Source organism: Pipistrellus kuhlii, unplaced genomic scaffold (genome assembly GCF_014108245.1).
Source record: "Pipistrellus kuhlii isolate mPipKuh1 unplaced genomic scaffold, mPipKuh1.p scaffold_m20_p_2, whole genome shotgun sequence".
Classification (NCBI taxonomy): Eukaryota; Metazoa; Chordata; class Mammalia; order Chiroptera; family Vespertilionidae; genus Pipistrellus; species Pipistrellus kuhlii.
Genome location: NW_023425515.1, coordinates 177,854,810 through 177,866,953, shown reverse-complemented (window position 1 = coordinate 177,866,953; position 12,144 = coordinate 177,854,810).

Below are 12,144 nucleotides of genomic sequence, written 5' to 3'. Positions count from 1 at the left end.
TGGAAAAAGTTCATGGGAATGGGGACAGATGGATGGATGGATGGATGGATGGATGGATGGATGAACGGACGGACGGGGAGCTGGATGGTTGGGTGGGTGGAAGCATGAATATATATATATATATATATATATATATATACATATATATATATATATATATATATATATATATATACACATATATATATATATATATTAACATTAAAGGACCATCAGTAGTACTGGGCCCATTGTCTCTCTGAAGAACATTCAGTCCAAGGCACTCAAGGTCAGACCTGGCTGAGGAGAACTGAGCTTTCCCACCACTTCCCTCCAGGCCCTCATTCCTGCTCCCTATTTCACGTGCCCAAGGCCCACCTGTCAGAACCAACCCTTTTCTTCAGTACCTGTCCCCTGGCTCGAAGGACATGTGCCCACCTGGCCCTCCTGTGCAGGCCTTACCCTGCCAGAGAGACGTTGAAGTTAAGAAGTTCCAGTGAGTTGAAAGGTGGCCTGGCACAGTGGACTCAGACAGTCCTGGGTCCAAATCCTGCTCTTGCTTTCCATGAGCTGCATGTTGGGTCAGCCTCCTAACCCACCTGAGCATCAGCCTTCTCGTACAAAATGGGGATGACAGCACCACTGCAGGGCTGCACTGGTGAGGAAAGCACGTATGAACGTGCCCAGCACCATCTGTACTTCCCCTTCCCCCCAGTAAATCCTCAACAAATGCCAAGCCCTCCTGTGTCCTCTGGCCAGCTCAGCCATGGCCCGGCAGCAGCCAACATATGGCTGCAAAGGAGCCCAGGCTGGAAGAGCAGCCTGTGTCCCTCCCTCCATCCTGCTGTGCAAAGCTGCCTTGGGGCGTTGGTCCAGGAGCCAGCACAGAGACCATGGAAGGACCAGAGGAAACTGAGCAAACCAAGATTGCTTCCTTCCTTCTCGTGCCAATGGATCTGGCAGGATGGGCCGGCGACCCCGGAGCCTCAGGAGCTCGCAGGTTCAGAGCTGACAGTGAACAGCCGGCTCAGCCGCTGGGGCGAGGCCAGCCCAGGGTCACCACCTCCCCTCCTGCAGCTTCCGGTGCCTCCTGGACGGAGACAAGTCATCTCAGCAGAGCCGAGCTCTCCTGCACCTCCAGGCTATTCCCATGGCTTACCGATCCCTCTGGTCCCTGCCCCTCATCCTTTGATTGAGGTCCCCTCAAGACATTGATTCCTGGCCCTAAGAATTATTAACTGAGTGTCCTCACTGATGCCCCATGAGCTTAAATTTCTTATCTGTCACTCATTGATTCAACAAACACTTATGGAGAATCCACTGGAGGTCTATTCCAGGGTTGCAGGTGCTAGGAATGCCAACGTGAGTCAAAAATTATGTTGGCCTTGCCCTAGCTGGTTTGGCTCAGTGGATACAGCATTGCCCTGTGGACTGAAGGGTCTCGGGTTTGATTCTGGTCAAGGGCACGTACCTCGGTTGGAAGCTTGATCCTTGGCCTTGGTCAGCGCGCATGCAGAGGGCAACCACTCAGTGTGTCTTTCTCACAACAATGCTTCACTTTCTGTCTCTACCCTTCCCTTACACTCTTTCTGAAAATCAATGGGAAAATATCCTTAGGTGAGGATTACAAAAAAAAAAAAAAAAAAGTTTTTTTTTTCTTGGTCTTTGCAGAGCTCAGAGTGCAAGCAAAGAGATGGACCACTTAACCTCAGGACAGTAAAGACCCCATCAAAATCCATGGAATAGAAATATAAAGAGAGTCATCTGGCCCAACCCGGGGGCTCCAAGGAGGGCTTCCTGGAGGAGGTGGCCTTTTGTGCGATAGAAAGGGATTTCACAGCACATGTGAAAAGTCCGGACACAGCATCCATCATAGAACAGGTGTCTGCTGAACCGTCTCCTGTTTCCTTCCTTCCCCGTTTTCCATAGAAAGAAGCTAAGACCCAGGACGGGGAAGAGACAAATTCAAAGCTTCCTGCCAGCCAGAAACAAGGCAGGCGCCAGGCCTCACCCTGCTCATCCACAGGACCAGGGGGCTGCCCAGATGCTCGCACAGGCTGGCCTTGTGTCCTGCAGTGGCTGAGGTGCCAGTCGGAACCTAGACCATCTCAGCTGCACCGGGCTCTCCCGAGACACTTCATAATCACACTTCATTCCGCGTTTGATGAATAAAGGCAATTGTGGGACAATTAGATTCTCTTCTCTCCCAACGTCTTAATTGGAGCAAGATGCATGAGTCCTCCCGGCGCGCCATTCTGCCAGGTGTACTGGAGGGTTTTCGCGTGGGCGCCCCAAAGCAGCGCGGGAAGAGTGATGGCCCGGAGCTGCCGCCACGACACGCCTGGGAGCCCGCAGGCGGTTCCCACGCGGCCCCCTGACTGATCACCGCGGATGTCGCCCAACACACGCTGGGAGGCCCCCGAGTAGATCATGGCCTTGTAACCACCATTATCAATCACAGGGCGGCTGTGGAGCTTTCCTCAGAGCCTGTGCGAGCGAGAGGCACGTGACTTCAGAGGCCTGAAGATCCAAGTTCAGATCCCAGCTCTGTGATCCCAGCTCTGAGACAGTTTGCTGTGTGACCTCGGGCGCCCCAAAGAGGGGAGCTCATCCCGGACGCTATCAAATAAGACAACGCGAGTGACACCTCCTGAAGGCCTGGGCAGTGACCAACTGTGTGCTGCCTGCCCCCCCTGCCAGCCTCTGTCCATGTCACTGGCAAGACAAAACCCAACCAGGGAGAGGGAAGAACAAACGTACAGACCGACAGGCCCTTCTCTTGACATCAACAGCCCAAATCCACACACGAGGCTCAGGGGCACTGAGGAAAAGCAGAGGCAGCGTTCTGACTTCTCACAAACGCTCCCACACGCCTCCCACAGGCGGTGGAGGTGGGGGCGGGGGCTGTTAACTGGCAAGTTCATTGTCGTTAAATATGACTTCCCCCTCCGGCTTCATACGGTCTCTCCGGAGGTAATTCGGTTGCTTTGGAGTGAATGCTCGGTACTTGAGGTTTGCCCTTCCCACTTCTCCTCCGCATACGGCGATGGGAGATGTGAAGAAGCTGCCGAGCTTCCCGGAAGGGGGAAGGGGACCTCCCCTCTCTGTGATTCACCAGGTGTGACTCACCTGGCCCAGGGATTCCCCCCTGTCCCTGGCCACAAAGTACCCTTCTCTGCTGGTCCCTTGATCCTTGGGAGTTTGGATCCTGGACCTCCTGGTCACCTCACACAGGTCATGGGGACCCAGCAATGCCAGGTCAGCCTCACCTCACCAGACACCCCCTCCCACCAATGTCAGGTTCCCACCCCCACCATCTCATTACTTCCCCATGTTGGGAGTGGCCAAGTGGACCTGAAGTCCTGGTCTCCGTGGTCTAGTCTCTTTCCCACTATAGGCTGGTGCCCAGGAGGGCAGGCGCCTGGGTCTCTCCTGGGGACCCAAGCCATGTCCTCACCCCGGTCCCTCCCCACCAGGATCCCTGTGAGGGCAGATCCCACTTCCTCTCCTTGCCTGGCGGGATCTCCCTCTCTTCATCTCCTCCGTCCTCCCCACGCTCCTCTTGTGATCCCGCAGGCAGCCAGGCTGGGCTCTTGATGTGCAAAGAGGACACTGGGACTGAGAAAGCCTCCCCACCTCTCCACAAAGGCTGGCTTTCAAGACGATTATCTGTCCAAGGACTGCAGGTCCCCATTCAGTCAGAAGCTGAACATCAATTCTTCCCTTTTGTATTCCTGCTCCTGATCCGATTCCTCTCAAAGACCACGGGTGCCTCTGGCTGAAAAGGGAGAGAGGCACATAAAAGCAGCTGAGAAACACACAGGTGCACTAAAAAATGGTGCCGCTCCTGTGACGAGGGACTGCCTGGCTGCCAGAGAGAAAAGCACTGGAGAGAGCTCTCCCACCCTCTCCAGAGACCAGAGAAGGCACGGACTGCCTCAGGTCACACAGCAAGGCCCTGGCCGGGAGGGGCAGGAAACCCGTCCTAATGTGTCCCAGTGCCAGCCAAAGGCCCCTCCCACCAGCCGTGTGTGTGTGTGTGTGTGTGTGTCTCTCTCTCTCTCTCTCTCTCTCTCTCTCTCTCTCGGCACTTCCATCTCAGCCTCCTGAGTCTGAACACTTTCAGCTGTTCTTGGAAGAGGAGGCCATGTCTGTCTTACACGTCCCACCCAGCCCGGGGTCTAGAACATACAGATGGGCTTCTCTGTGTCACATGGCCCCTGTGGGCCACATCGCCTTCTTCCTTTGGGACAGATGCCTCCTCCCATCCAGGGGCACGAGGCTCGGCCGCGCTCTCTCCGTGTGGGTCCCGGGGCGGCCTGCTCCTGCCTGCCAGCCCCTTCCTCCACGCCAGGTGCTAGGGGCCTCTCTGTCCCACTCCTGCTGTCCTCAGCTTGCGTCAGCCGTTGTCTGGCTGAGCCTCCGTTTTCCCACCTTTAACTACATGAGTCTGATGAGATGGTGGCTTTTAGACTTTTTTTTTTTTTTTTTTTTTTCCATTGGAAAAACAGAGCTGCTTTTTATTTTTTAAGCAAGGAAATGGGGCCCTCACATACATACACATACATTCACATACATGTGTCCCCTGGGTCCGCAGGTCCTCCAAAGCACACATGCAACACAAAATATGAAAACACCTGAACTAGCCACTTCCTCGATGTCCTCCCAACACCAGCTTGACTGGAATTAGGGACTCTGAGAATCTAGACACAAATAGGTCAGAAGTAGCTACGAGTCCCAAGACCGAAAAGAGAAAACGGAGTGGGGATTGGAATGAAAGAGGGGTGTGTTTGTTCCCATTTAACAAGGGGCAGGAGGAAGGCAGGCCTGCTGAGAGAGGGCCACCACGGCCACTGGGCGGTGTGGTCTGGGACGTGGCCCGTCACCACTCCAGGCCTCAGTTTCCCCATATCTAAGCAGGAGAATTGAGCCAGATCCACCACCTACCAGCTGTGGGGCCTGGGAGAGCTTATTGAACCACCTGAGCCTCAGTTTCTTCACCTGTAAAATAGGGGTAATCATGGTGTCTATCCCACAGGGTGTGAGGGCTGAGCAAGCTGTTCTGGGTAAGGTGCGCAGTGAGCCTGACAGACAGTCAGAAACCGGTGTCTGTTCCCGGCTGAGCTTCTGAGTCCCAGTCCAGCTCCGGCTTCTGCCTGCCCGTTTGCTGAGTGGCCTGGGGCACGTCCCCCCCCCCTCGGGGCCCCAGCAGCTCTGACCGTCGCTCCAGAAGCAGGCTGGGCTGTTGACAGGACAGGGCTGGGACGGGGAGAGGGGGTCAGCTGTTTTCCTGTGGCAGCGCGCGCTTCCTGTTTCCCAGAGGGGATCCAGGGTCACCCGTCCCGCGTTGTCATAGGGGGCAGCCTTCCCTGCGTCGGTCAGCTCCCAGCACCAGCAACAATGGCCCTTTGTCTCCAGCTCTGCCGCCCCCGCCCGGGTCTCAGGCCCATCTTCCAGATGAGAACGTGCGGCACAGGGCGCTGAGGTCACTGCCCAGGGTCATGGGACTGGTGAGAAGTAGGGTTGGGTTGAGAGCCTGAGTCATCTAAAAACAGGGGCCCGCCGAAACCAGTTTGGCTCAGTGATAGAGCGTCAGCCTGCAGACTGAAAGGTTCCAGATTCGATTCTGGTCAGGGGCATGTACCTTGGTTGCGGGCACATCCCCAGTAGGAGGTGTACAGGAGGCAGCTGATGGATGTTTCTCTCTCATCGATGTTTCTAACTCTCTATCCCTCTCTCTTCCTCTCTGTAAAAAAACAAAAATATATATTTTAAAAATAAAAATAAATAAAAACAGGGGTCGGCTTCAGCCAGGGCTCTGAGCCCAGATGGACGCCCCGGACACTCCAAGAGCTTAGGCCTTGGCCATTCAGGAGCCTGTTGCCCTCCAAGGGGACTCTCGGGCCCCTGGACACCCTGGCCCGCCCTCAGCACACACACGGAGCAGCCCCCTCTCTGACGCTCAGAGACCAATGCTGTGCATCCTGAGCAAAATAACCAGCAAGCAAGGCAGCCAGGCCGGGGCGTGGCCAGGAGCAGGGGCTGGGGAGCACAGCAGCCCAGGCTCGGACCCTGACCTGGGTGCTGGCCCGCCGTGCGCCTTGCTCTGCCGTAGCCTCTGGAAGCTTTCGTTTCCTGTCAGTGAAGTGGGCCGTGTCCGTTTCCTAAGTGGCTGCACACACGACTACAAACGTGACGACTTCCAATGACAGCTACTGATTCTCCGACAGTTCTGGGGGCTGGAGTCTGAAATCAAGGTATCCGGGAGCTGGCTCCTGCCTCTCCTGGCTCCCGCGGCTGCCAGCAATGCCTGGCCCTCCTTGGCTGCGGCAGCATCACCCCATCTCGGCCTCCACCTTCCCCTGGCCATCGTCCCTGTGTGCGCATCCAAGTTGCCCTGTTATGGGGACACCAGTCATGGGATCCGGGCCCATCCTAATTGATCATGACCTCATTCTAACTCAGTTCCACCTGCAAAGACCTTATTTCCAAATGAGGTCACGGTCACAGTCTGCAGGGGTCAGGACCTGAGCATGTCCTTCTGGGGGCCACAGTGCAGGACAGGGGCCATGAGCTAACACTTGGGTGTCTGGATTGTGGTGCAGATCGTCTAAGTCAGGGGTCAGCAAACCTTTGGCCCTTGGAGTGTGGCTCTTCCACAAAATACCACGTGCGGCCATGCACGTACAGTGCGATTGAAACTCCGTGGCCCATGCGCAGAAGTCAGTTTTCGGCTCTCAAATGAAATTTCAATCGTTGTAAATTTGGCTCTGTTGACTAATGAGCTTGCCGACCACTGGTCTAAGTCATCCATGGAAAATGCCCAACCCTGCCTCACAGTCAGTCCTCACACAAGTGCTCTCACTCCTACTTTGCTGTCCTGGCGTTGACTGTCTGCCTGGCACCCAGCAACTGTGGGTACGAAATCCTGCCCGGTGCCTCAGTGTCCACGCCGTAAGATGGAGCGAATAACAGCCTCCTTCCTGAATTCATTCCCCAGACATTTACTGAGCATCTACTATGTGCCAGGCCCTGTGCTGAGAGCTGGGGATGCAGCAGGGAACACGCCTTTAGCAGCACCTCAGGGCCACCTAATGAGCAGTGGTCCTTCCTGCCCCCGTGGGTGGGCCCTGCAGACTCCGGACCCTGCACCTTCGGAAAGAACAAGGTAAAGACCGTCAGGTGGTTCTCAGATGCTGTAACAAGAGGCTGTGGTGCTCGAGGTGCTGAAAAGAAAGGGTGAGAATTCCTCTCCAAGGCCCCCCTGCCTCTGTGTTTTCCAGAACTATCACCCTGCAGGGCAGCCGCTGTCCTGCTGTCAGAGGTGTGGCCACGTGGGAGGGAATGGAAGGCCCAGGGCGGGGCTGGCTTCCAGCCAGGGTGGGGCACAGGAAGCACTCAGTCTGCGGAGGGGAAGCCCCAGGAATCCGTCCCAGCCCGCCTGCCCCCGAAGAGGGCTCCCAGCCTTCCTTCCGAGGGCAGCCGAGGCAGCCCCATGCAGGGCCAGCCCTCGGCAGGGCCACAGAAGGTCTCCAGACAGGCGTGTGTGTGTGTGTGTGTGTGTGTGTGTGTGTGTGTGTGTGCACGCACATGTGTGTGCGTGTGTGTGCGTGTGTGTAACTAGTGTGTCTATTTCTGTATGTTTGTGCCTATGTATTTGTTCAACTGGGTGTCTACGTTTGCATGTATCTATACTTCTGTGAGGGTCTGTGTGTGTATTTGTGCCTTACCAAGCCCCAGAGGGAGTGGCCCCCTAGACCATCCTCTATACAGTTACACTGAGGCAGACACAAAAAATCCCCTATTAAATCTCCACACAGACACACATCCACAGTCTTATACACATACAGATGAACATGCATTCATAACCACACACACACACACACAAACACACCTTCACACGGAAACATATTCAGAGACACATGCAGACACCCAAGAGTTGGCAGGTGAAGACTTCGGGGATGGGTGCCATCTAAGAGAGGACGGTGATGGCCTTCAAAAGGCTCACAGCCTAAAGGGACATGGGAATGTGGGTCCCTCACTGGAGCACCCGGCGAGCTGTGCCCAGATAGAGGCCAGTAGCAGGAACACAGGGATCAGAGGAGGGAGCCACCAGCTCTGCCAGACTGTGGAGAAATCAAGGAGGGCTTCTGAGAGGAAGTGGCAAAGTGCCTTAGAAAGAGGAGTTTGGCATTTCTCAGCCCATCAGCTCTCAAGGGTATTGGTCTGATGCATCCCTTCCTTTTCTAACAATTAAATAAGACACTAGGAGCTCAGAGAGAGAAAGGGGGAGGGGAGGAAGTTGGGGTGCATTTGGAGCGTGCTCACTGCTGGAGGAGAGGCACAGAAAGATTACATCTCAGTCTCTCCCCACATTAGGCCTTCCCATCCCCATCCCCAGACCTTGTCTCCCATCCCCCCATAGGCCCACTCTCCCCCTCCCTGTCTGCAGACTTTATTGATTGCTGCTGTCTACCCAGAGACCCTGCCCCTGGTCTCCAGGTAACAGAAAAATGTTTCCTTCCTGAGGGGAATTTCTTTTCCCTTCCTGTGGGTGGCGTAATCCCAGAACCCCAATCCTTGGCCCCAGGCTGGACGAGGGGCCCAGGCCAAGCCATCATAGCATCCATCCCCCCGGCCACAGTGATCGGCCGTGGGTGGGCAGGCGACCCCAGCCAGGTCTCCTTCCCTCGGACTCACAGGTGGCTGCGGGAAGAAACAGGTTCTCGGTGCAGCTGTGAGGATGGGACCCTAAGCTGCCTTTGGCCACGCCCACCTCCTGCCCCGAGCAGGGAGAAAGGCTGTCTGGAGTGGAAGAGAATGAGCGGACAGAGAGGCAGAGTGGGGAGAACGGCAGCCCAACAACTGTGTGTGAGTCCCCAGTCTAAGGTGCTCTTCCCAGAGTGAGAGCCAGGAACGCCCCCTGTTCACCGGTTCTGGTCCAGTCTCTGCTCCCTGCAACTAGAGGAGACCAGACCAGCACAGTCCCCCTCATTCTTCCTCCACCTCCATCTCTCACCCAGGCCCCGCACACTAGGCTCTTCCCCACCACCTCTCACTCCTCAATCCCTCCCCCTCCCACCCTCAGCCCTGCACTACCAGCCTCCCCAGGGGGCTCCTGGGCTCCCCGGCAGCTGGAGGCCAGGTTCACAGGATCCACAGGTTCCACAGGCCTGCTTTCCAGGGCTGAGTGAGGAACCTGGCCCTCCCTGTATCCGCAGGCACACACAGAGCAGGCCTGAGGGGTCAGGCCAGGTCTGTGCCCCCTTCTAAGACACCAGCCGCCTCTCTGGTCTTCCCACCTCCTGTCTCTCTCCCCTCGAACCCATCCTGCAGTCTGCTGCCAGACAGATCTCCCAAAAATGCAAATCTGACAATGTCACTACCTTCCTCCTCCCCCAGGACTCTAACAGCTCCCTGTACTCTAGGGCAGTGTTTTTCAACCTTTTTTGGGCAAAGGCACACTTGTTTCATGAAAAAAATCACGAGGCACACCACCATTAGAAAATGTTAAAAAATTTAACTCTGTGCCTATATTGACTATATATAAAGTAATTCTCTTGAATAGGAATCAAATAAACACAAAGAAAGTATTTTATAATTACTTTATTATGAAATATTAAGTAAACAAAATAGTGAAAAATTATAAAATTCTTGTCTTGTCTGCACCTGCGGCACACCAGGCAACATCTCGAGGCACACTAGTGTACCGCGGTACAGCGGTTGAAAAACGCTGCTCTAGGGGATAACAGCCTTTCGCCTTGCTATTAGCTAGCATCAAAGTTTAGCTCCTAACGCAGACCTCAAAGAGCAGTGACTAAAATAAGACAGAAGTGTATTTATCCCTCTATAATAATTCACCACATAAACCATCTGTCCTGTTGCTCTATAATTACCGGCTGTTGCCCTCGTTCACATGTCCCAAGAAGAAATGGAAAGAGTAAAGGTAGAAGAGAAGGCTCACCACTCCAGGAAACAAACCTGAAACTGCCTACAATGCTCTACTCCTATCCTATTGGCCACATTAGTCACATGGCCCCACAGATGCAAGGGAGGCTGGGAAATGTAGTCTTTCTTCCAAGCAGCCATGTCTCATTAGTGTTGAAGGGAGAGTGGATGTTAGGGCACAGCCACCGTCTCTGCAACAGCTTGGCATTCAGGGCCCTTCATGGCCAGCCTTGTTCTGGGTCTTCACACCTAAGTACGTGCTGAGCTCCTGTGCCCACCCTCCTTTCTACCTTTGATTCTGGGAAGCCTTCCTGACCTCCACTGCCCCAGCCTGGATTAAGGGTCTGTGCCCACTGGTCAGATGGTATTGTAGGTAAGGGCCCATCACCCACACTGGATTGGGAGTAACTCAGGGCAGAGGCCACAACTGATTCAATTCAGTGACCCCTGCCCAACCCCAAGCCTGAAATGGGATGGGCATTGGGTGATAGAGAATAAAGAGATGAGTGAGAAGGTGCACTACCTAAATTAGAAGCTTTTAACTGATAACTGAGTATTGAATGAATGACGACAGCACTGGGGAGGCACCTGTGTGTTGGGTGCTGGCTGAGCAGGCGGCAAGGCCTCCGTGGATCTTGCCTCCACAGATGCCGCTCTCTCTGCCAGAAACGCTCTCGCTCCCTGTGGCTGCCCAGCTCCTGCTCAGCCTTCGTGTCTCATCTTAAATGTCTCTTCCTGAGAACGTCTCTCCTGATGCACCCTGTGCCCCAGCCGCACTGCAGCCCCAAGTCCAAGGCATCTCCCCCATGGCAGGTCCATCCCACACTCCAGGCCTCTGTCCTGCCCTTGGGGTGTTCGGTCCCGCTGTAAGTAATAAATGTGCCCTTTACTGATTGTCCAGAGCCTGAAAACTCCATGAGGAGGGTCTGTCTCTCTCATCATGTGCCTACGAGGCTGGCACAGTGCCGGACGCATACTAGCCGGAACAGTGAAAGTTAAAGTGAGTGAGCCTGACTTCTTAGAGTGTATCCAAAGGGGTTGGTGTTTGGGGCCAATAAAGTGGTTAGATGGCAGCCTTAGCTTTGCATGGCAGGTGGCACTAAGGTTGTGCCCAGCAGTAGGCCTGACTGAGGGCCAGTGGGGGACAAGGGACAAGAAGGAAGCTACGACCAGGCCCCCAGGCCCAAAGCCCTCAGCTCAGGCCACTACGGGGGAATAGCCGTGTTTGGAACTACTCCTTGTCTTGTCTGCTGGGAGGATGGGACCCCCGGAGGCAGAAGACACCGCTGCAGGGATGGTGAGTTCCTCAGCCGCCTGTGCCTGCCTTCCCACTGCGGGAGGGGAGCTGTGACGGTGAAAGTGTGAATCCACAGGCAGTGCCAGTTCGGGGCTCACTCCACTGTAAACGTTGCAGATACGTTAAGAAGCAATAAGAGGAGAAAAAGAAGAAGAAGAAGAAGAAGAAGAAGAAGAAGAAGAAGCAGCAGCAGCAATGAGTGCATGTGCCCTGGGCTCAGATAAGCATAAGGGGATCCCAGGCCACCCACCCTGAGCCTCAGTTTTCCCGTTTGTAAGAAGGGGGGGTGGAATACCAGAACCTAACCTGGAGCTTGGAAAGATGCAGTGAGACGAGGATGTCGAAGGCTCCGCTCCATGCCTGGCCCCAAGGAATCCTCTCCCCTTCCCCGAGACAGAGACCCAGAAGGACAGAGCTCAGGCGGAGAACGCCTGCCCGCCTTGCCATCATCAGGGGAAGGGGGAGGCGGTCTGGGCAGGAGGAGGCAGCCTGGTGGATAATCTCGTTAATAGTAATCATCACCCTGATGCTTGTTATCATAATAACACTGGGCTCACAGCCCTGCCAGGCTGGAAGCTGGCTCCTCCTCGCCTCTCCCCGCGGCCTGGCAGGGGGCTCTGTAAACACTCATTACACCCCTGTCCCTGGGGAGGCCGCCAGGAGCGGAGCTATTCTGGGCGCACAGCTCCATGGTGGCGGCGGCTCTGCTCTGAATAATACCACTGCATGCGCTCAGGCACACACCTGCGCACACGCCCTCTCACACGCTCGCACTCACGCTCACACGGGCTTTCACACATGCAGTCCTGCAGCACTTCCCAAGCTCCTCGCTCATGGTGATGGAGCCTCACAGTCCAGCAGTGGAAGCTGGGCACGTACCAAGCAGCTCCTCCCCTTTCCCGGCCAGGCCCTGGTCAAGT